Source organism: Myxine glutinosa, chromosome 6 (genome assembly GCF_964187855.1).
Source record: "Myxine glutinosa chromosome 6, kmMyxGlut1.1, whole genome shotgun sequence".
In the NCBI taxonomy this organism is placed as follows: domain Eukaryota; kingdom Metazoa; phylum Chordata; class Myxini; order Myxiniformes; family Myxinidae; genus Myxine; species Myxine glutinosa.
This window is the reverse complement of record NC_136266.1, coordinates 61,076,502-61,084,860: the sequence shown is the minus strand read 5'-3', so window position 1 is coordinate 61,084,860 and position 8,359 is coordinate 61,076,502. Positions and strand designations below refer to the sequence as shown.

The 8,359-nt window shown below is 46.0% G+C and overlaps 1 non-coding gene across 1 annotated transcript; it reads right to left on the bottom strand.

Moving 5' to 3' along the window:
* Positions 1-8,187: 8,187 nt before the first annotated feature.
* LOC137430413 (U5 spliceosomal RNA) lies at positions 8,188-8,303 on the bottom strand. Its single transcript, XR_010985055.1, has one exon. It is a non-coding gene; the product is annotated as a U5 spliceosomal RNA (small nuclear RNA).
* Positions 8,304-8,359: the final 56 nt, after the last annotated feature.

The window sequence follows — 8,359 nt, the reverse complement described above, 5'->3', positions numbered from 1 at the left end:
TGTGTTGTTGTATTTTTCTTTTTGGGCACCAATTACTTGCTTTTGAACAAATTAAGTGAACAAGTGAACATGTTGGTACTGAGCTGTCATTCTTATTGCTTACCTGCAAAGGTACTCGGTTTTGCCAGGCCATGAAGTATCATGAATGGGTCCCTCATCCCACCCCTCGCCCTCACACCCTCCGGACACTCACCCCGACCCTTCCCCTCCCTCCTCCTACACCTACAGCCTCCCTCTGGACTCCCACTCCACCCCTTCCTTCCACCACCCTCCATCCAGATTCACACCCCATCCCGTCGTACGGACGCCATCTTGGAAAAACGTTACCCTCTACATCTCCCAAACCGCTTAATGGAAAAAAAATTAACATGGCTCATTGTCAAGTACTCACCATGGGGAATAAGATCTGTTAATGATGACGTCATCGGTGCGTTCATTATGACGTCATAAATTGACCGGGACAATGCTTAGTCTTATCATTTTGAAATTTATTGGGTGTGATCTACGCAACAATTATATTAGAGAATATAAATTTATGTCACGTGGTCTGGCAGCCATATTGGATCAAAGAAAAAAAAACTTTCAAAAACAAAAGAGTTCACTTGCACCAAGTTGACTGCGCAGGGTAATTATTCTATTAATACAATCTAGTTGTCAAAAGAAATTGAGCAAGTGCCAAAACTTCTCAAGGGTCAACACAAGCGCCGGTAAGATAGGACTACCAATTAATGGGAATAAACTAAACGACTGGACGTAACGTCTAAACATGGAAGGGCGAAGCAGGGCAGAGCCGTTTTCAACTTCATAAATATGTTGAATAAGGATACGGGCCTGGAGACAGAGGAACCGCACACAGCAATGCTTGATCGAGAGGACTCGAGGCTGAGCGTCAGTCTTCTGAGTTCAGTCTGAGAGCTGACTTGTGAAGAAGATGCAACACAGAAGACACCACACATGGAATCTTTCCTTTTAGGCCTTCATTGCAGGGTTCGTTACCTTTCTGCCACTGAAGGTGGATGGAGGTTATGTTTTCACCCCTGTCTGTCGAAGGAGAATGGATGAACTGAGTGAGGAGATTGGTGTGCAGATGAGCTTGGCGTGGAGATTGGTTGAATGCCGGCTGAGATGGGCTGGACATTTGGTGCGGATGGAGGAAAAGAGGTAGACCGCGATGGATATGGGAGGATTGTGTGAGGAGGGATATCAGTGAGGTGGGGGTGGTTGGAGAGAGTTGGTTGAGGACAGAGGGGAATGGTGAAGTATCGTGGTCAAGGTAGGGCAGATTGGTACCATCGACCTCACCCCTTATAAAGGGAAGACGAGAAGAAGGAAGTATCCGGATCTTCACCATAATCTAATCTGACGTTCCGCAACCTATGGGTCGCGACCCAATGTTTAGGTCGCGAAGGATTTTCAATGGGTCGCACGATCGTTTCAGAAATCGCGGGAAAAAAACTATCGACGATTTACTTCTCCCGACTGAACAGAACAGAGATCAAACGAACGCCGACACAAACTTTATAGTGTGGACTCTTCTCCCGCCGCGATGTACCGCGATGTACCACGTGTGCATCCGGTCAGTCAGATCATACGTTTAGTTTCCGACACGCGAATGTCCATTGCTTTTCATTCGAAAGATTGAGCTGTGAGCGTAAGGTACTCGCCATGGCTAGAAAGTATCAGCCTGTGTTCCTGAACTATGGGTTCACCTTGAATATCGATAAGTTCATCGACCACAGTGTGTGATATGCATTGACGTGTTGGCCAACGAGTCCCTCAGGCCCCAAAAGCTGAAACGGCACCTCGAGAAAAAACATGGAGATCATGTCAACAAGTCGCGGGAGTTTTTTCTCCGGAAAGAAGGCGAGATGAACAACAGCAAGTCAGTAATGAGTTCGGCTGTTTTTCCGTCGAAGGGATTGACCAAAGCCAGCTACCTGGTGGCGGAGAAGATAGCCAAAGAAAAGAAACCGTACACTATTGCGGGTAAGTTTTTTGTTTTTTTTCGTAAAAGTATTTCACTGCATTGGCGGTTTGTAGGTTCATAAAGTAATACAAGGCGCTGTAAGTATAGTTAAACTTAGTTTTTCATTTCGTCTTTAGAATATTGATTTGTCGGGTTCTTGCTTACTATTACTCGTGCCATGTATACGTTGGTATATCACAACTTCGTAAGTTTTATTGTTTGTTGCAATACAGCCATTCTTAAACTTTGCCTCTTTTTTAAGAGTACGTACGGCAATCACTTTTTTTTTTTTTCTATACTGAATCGAGGCTCGTGAAAGACAGCACATGGGGACCGCGAGGGAAAGACAGCACAGGGGGACCACGAGGGAAAGACAGCACAGGGGGACCGCGAGGGAAAGACAGCACAGGGGGACCACGAGGGAAAGACAAAGACAGCACATGGGGACCGCGAGGGAAAGACAAAGACAGCACATGGGGACCACGAGGGAAAGACAAAGACAGCACATGGGGACCACGAGGGAAAGACAAAGACAGCACATGGGGACCACGAGGGAAAGACAAAGACAGCACATGGGGACCGCGAGGGAAAGACAAAGACAGCACATGGGGACCACGAGGGAAAGACAAAGACAGCACATGGGGACCACGAGGGAAAGACAAAGACAGCACATGGGGACCGCGAGGGAAAGACAGCACAGGGGGACCACGAGGGAAAGACAAAGACAGCACATGGGGACCGCGAGGGAAAGACAAAGACAGCACATGGGGACCACGAGGGAAAGACAAAGACAGCACATGGGGACCACGAGGGAAAGACAAAGACAGCACATGGGGACCACGAGGGAAAGACAAAGACAGCACATGGGGACCGCGAGGGAAAGACACATCGTACATATTGAATTTTTTATAATGAATTGGGGCTTGGAACAAAATCAAGATTCATCATAAAGTGAAAGAAATGTTCATGTGTTATTTTATTTATCTTGTATTGCAGAGCAACTCATCCTGCCATGCGCCAAGGCGATGTGCAGAGAAGTGCTTGGAGAGACGGCGGCTTCCAAGATATTAGCACCATATCGCTTTCTGCGGAGACGATTCGATCGATTCGCCGACGGATAATATTCGCCGACGGATAATATTCGCCGACGGATTCGATCGATTCGTCGACACGATTCGCCGACGGATAATAGACATGGGCGAAGACATCGAGCACCAGCTGTACGCACACCTAGAGGCCAACAAGTTTGTCATCCAGTTGGACGAGCCCATGGATATCGCACAGAATGCGTTGATCCTCATCTTTGTTCGTTATCGGCATGGCGATGATTTTATGGAGGATCTTCTGGCATGCGACGAGCTGCAGACCAAGACCACGGTCGCACAAATATTCGCAGTCGTCAACAAACACATCGCATTGCATAGCCTCAGGTGGGAAGACTGTGTTGGCGTTTGTACCAATGGTGCGGCATCGATGTCATTAAGCTCATCCAATATGTGGCACCTGAGGCAAGCTGGACCACTGCTTCCTCCACTGCGAGGCATTAGCGGCGAAAGAGATGGCACCTGGACTTGCCGAAGTAATGGACATTGCAGTGAAAACAATCAAACATCTCAGGAAGCGCCCCAAATTCGAGGTTGTTTGCAGAGCTGTGTAAGGAGCAAGATGCAGAACACACCACGGTGCTGTATTTTACAGCTGTTCGCTGGCTCTCCAGAGGAGATGCTTTTTTTTTTTTGTTGTTGAAAACTGAATCGAGGCTCGTGAAAGAGCTGACATTTACTTCACAAACAAAACCAGACAAACAAAATATATAAAAAGAGGGAGCGGAAGACAAGAGAATGGGAAGCACACAAACACTTGTGAGCACACAACATTTAAGAGCAGGGAGATGTGTGGGAGGGAGAGGGCTTGGGGGGGAGGAGGCGTGGGAAGGGGGGGGGGGTGGGAGAAGTATAAAACACAAGGACACCAAGGACTTCCAGGACAGAAGTTGGTATTTCAAAAAGTGGAATTGGGGTGAAATTATCGGGGATAGAAAAGATCAAGGTTTTGGATGGGGGAAGATAAGAGATGGTGGTGAACAGCTGTTTTAAAGACCTGGAGGGTGGAGTGGGATTGAAGAGAGTGCGGGAGTTTGTTCCAGAGGCGGGAGAAAAGAGGAATGAAGGAGTGAAGGTGAGCAGAGAGTATTGATTTTGGCAGTTTAACCATAAGAGGGTTGCAGGCAGATCTTGTGCGACCTGTAGGAATATTTGCGGGACAGAGCCCGGAGAGAGCTGGGGGGGCAAGGCCAGAGAGGAGTCGGTAGAAGACGGAAGGACCACCAACCTGCCTGCGGTGAGTGAGTGAGAGGCCCTCGGAGTTAGCTTCATCGCGGGAGATTCCAATGATTCTGAATGCTTTGCTTTCAACAGCGTGAAGACGAGCTAGGTGTGAGGCAGGAGCACCAGCCCAGAGGGGAGAGCAGTATTCCATTGAGCTGCGGATGAAAGCCTTGTACGTGGAGAGGAGCTCAGGTGTGCCAAGGAAGGACTTCGCATGACGGAGGATGCCCAGTCGGCGACTGGCTTTGGAGGCCAGATTTGAAATGTGGTTTTCCCAGGAAAGATCATGGCAGATAGTGAGGCCCAAAAGTTTGAGTGACAGAACTTCTTGGAGAGGATTATTCAGAAAGTAGATGGGAGGGTTGTCCAGTCGGTCTTTTCGGAGAGACATCGTAAGAGTGTGAGATTTGTCAGGATTGAAAGACATGTTCCACTTGTTTGCCCAGTCTGTGATTTTGTCCAGGTCTGCAGAGAGTGAGGAGGCTGCAGACTGCCGATCTGAGGGATGAAGAATGGAGCGACAGAGAGTAGAGTCATCAGCAAAGAGATAGAGAGGATTTTCAAGAGAGTCGGAGAGATCATTGATGAAGACGAGAAAAAGCACAGGGCCCAGAACACTGCCTTGGGGAAATCCAGCCTGAACAGGAAGAGGAGATGAGAGAAACCCATTCAGGGCCACACGTTGACTACGACTAGAGAGGAAGTCCGCCAACCATGCGTGGAGATTTCCATGGATACCAACAGAGGAGAGTTTGGTGAGCAGAGTGGGGTGCCAGACCGTATCGAAGGCACGTGATATGTCAAGGGAGACAGCTCTAATTTCCTGTTTGGCATTGAGGACCTCCATCCATTGCTGAGAAAGCAGTAGCAGCATGTCCAGAGTAGAGTGACCTGGTCTGAAACCAAATTGATGATCAGAGATCAAGCCATTGGAGAAGAGGAAAGATTTCATGTCTGAAGCAATGATGGATTCCATGACTTTACTGATAATTGAGAGAAGGCTGATTGGTCTGTAATTGCTAGGATATGTTTTTGCACCTTTTTTGTGCAAAGCGGTGATGTTGGCTGATTTCCAAGCAGATGGAAGATGACCTTGAGCAAAAGAGAGTGTGAAGAGAACAGAGAGAGGGAGTGAAAGAGCGGAAGAACAAGATTATAGGACCCGTGGGCTGATGCCGTCAGGTCCAGTTGCAGAATCAGAGTCGAGGGTTGACAGAAACTTTTCCACCTTGTCAGGAGGAAAGGACACAAGATTGTATGAACTTCGCGACCAGGTCCTCGCATTCTTGGAGGTGGCTCGGTCAGACCTGGCAGTCTACTACAAAAACAACAAATTCATCGCAACATTGGCATACATGGCCGACATCTTCAGCTTGTTGAACAATCTGAACATATCGTTCCAGGGAAAAACGAACAAGCAGGCGAAATCCGTGTTCGTAATGTATGACAAGATAGCGGCGTTCAAGTCAAAGCTGGATCTATGGAAGAGAAGAGTACAGACCAATGTTGAATTTGACATGTTCGAAAACCTGGATGATCTGCTCAGCAAGAGTGTTGAGGAACGTGTGGACATTAAGGATGTCATCGTCGAACATCTGGTGAACCTGCGCAAACGATTTGACGAATACTTTCCTGTTGATCCACGCGTGGAGAAGAAGTGGATCCGAGACCCTTATTCAGTCGACGTTCAGCAGTGCTGCAACTTGTCCAACAGATTGAAAGAGGACTTGATCGACATCGTGTCCTACGGTACACTTGAGACTGTTCAGGAAGGACACTTTCGTGAAGTTTTGGCTGACAGTGTCTCATGAGTACCCAGAGATTGCACATGTCGCGGTAAAGTTCCTGATGCCATTCACGACGACGTGGATGTGTGAGGTAGGTTTCTCAACGGTGACATATCTGAAGTCCAAGAATCGAAACAAACTGGAGACAGTGGCCCTGTGCGCCAACCTGAGAATTGCATTGTCGCCACTTCAAAGCCGAATCGATGATCTTGTAGCCAATATGCAAAGTCAACCATCGCACTGATGTGGATAATCCACATCTACAATGTTGCTAACGGAACATTTGAATTAGGCTTGTAAGTTTCACTTTCGGGTTTAATCAGTGAAAGTTGTTTATTTAATGTTTTTCATGATAACGGAACATTGAACCTGGATATAAGTTCAGATGCATATCGGGTTTTTTCAGTAAAAGTTATTCTTGTTTTTTTATCATTTCATGTTACATTTTAAGTTCATCATCTATTCACGATGAAGATTAAAATAAAGTTCAAACATATTAGGCCAGATAAAAAAAAAAGAGTTGGTGATCGTCCTTTTTTCTCAAAAGTTCGGGTAGGGAGGGAGGTTTTTATTTTTTATTTCTTTTCCTACTTTCCATTGAGTTTTGTTGACATGGAAAAATATGAAATAAAGACTCCTTTCTCCTCAAAATGATTTAATTTTTTCATTCATCTCACAGATTTACAGACATTGCCCAAATCTCTATGAAACACAGTGTTTGTGTGATTTTGGATGATGTTGAATGTCCTAGCTGAGCTTGGTAGTGAAAGGGCAAGACACCTGTACATGTATATCCACCATAACATCGGAAAAACAGATAAACACCATGCCCTTGGCACCTTGAAACTATCGAGCATGTTGAACAAGATTTCTGCCACGCTTTGGTACTGGCTTTGCAGTACAAATGTTACATTGAGGGTATTGCCCTGCCTTTTCACCCAAATTCTCCTCAGTACCACAGTGGATGCAGAGCATTTCATAGCCAGCAGAGTAGTACGCTAGTTCTATAGAGGAAGCACAGTTCAGATTGGCACGAACATAAAGATCAGCGAGTCTGGTATCCTGGTCAGGATCGTCATCACCATTGTTGTTGATCTCCGTGAACACACTTCCACAGCTGTAGAGAATGGTGTCCATAGCAGCACGAATCGATAGATTTCAGCGGGAAAAATCTCACACAATAGCCGCCATGAATGGCTAACGTAAAATAGGTGAAGTTTCCCGAGGCACTTGCGACGCTCTGCGCAGCATGCACTGCGCAGCACGCACTGCGCGTGCGGTGCAGAACGGCGCCAAATTTGACTGTGAAAAGATCGTTTTTTAATGATTTTTTTCAAAATAAAAAATAAAAAAGTTTCGGGTCGGGTGTGTTTCGTAGGGTCGGGCGGGGATGATCACCAACTCTTTTTTTTATCTGGCCTTATCTTGGCGTGTCACTTTAATAATTAAAGTTTTATTCTATTTCACAAAAGATACACCGCCAATGAATGTTGTCAGATTCATCTTCATCATTAAATCTTCATCCGGATTCATCTCTTCCGAAGCTGCTAACAAGGCAGGGAGTTTACGCCTGATTGGCTGACAATAATATCAAGTGGGCGGTGTCTGTGATCGAAGTCGCTGCTCATTCTCAAGGGGGGCGTGGTCTCTCGTTCCCCTCATGGTCGTGGAGATCCATACCAAATAAGGACAGTGTTTGGTATGATTGTCGCCACTTTGCTTTATTGTTCAATTACGAATTGTCCTACTGTACAAACATGATGAACCGAGCCCTTACCAAGATATTAACGTCATAAGCAATCGATATTCCCGTGACGGTTTGTGGGTTCGATGGGTCGCGCCTGGATGCCTGGGTTTTTTTAATTGGGTCCTGGGCTAAAAAGGTTGTGGAACGCAGATTATTCTCATCCAACCTTGTCAGACACTCAACCTATACACCAACAACTTTTTGAGATAGCGTAGTATCACACAGCACTCCTTTTACTCTATAGCGCCCCCTATAGGCTTAGAGCCAACACACACTTAGAGAACCTTCAATGAATGAAGAAAATAAATTTCTAATTAAAAACTCCAATAAAGTAACTCGTTCTTTTTTTCGTTATGGATCGCCCCGTATATATATACAGGGCATCAAAAAATATTTAGACTCATGAATGTTCCTCTCCACGGAAATCTTTAGTAAAAGGCGAAAGATTTATACGAATTGAAGAGAAACCAGAGTATGAATTGAAGAGCTTATTTTCCCTCTTTTGTGAGAAGCGGACGGTCTTACATTTATG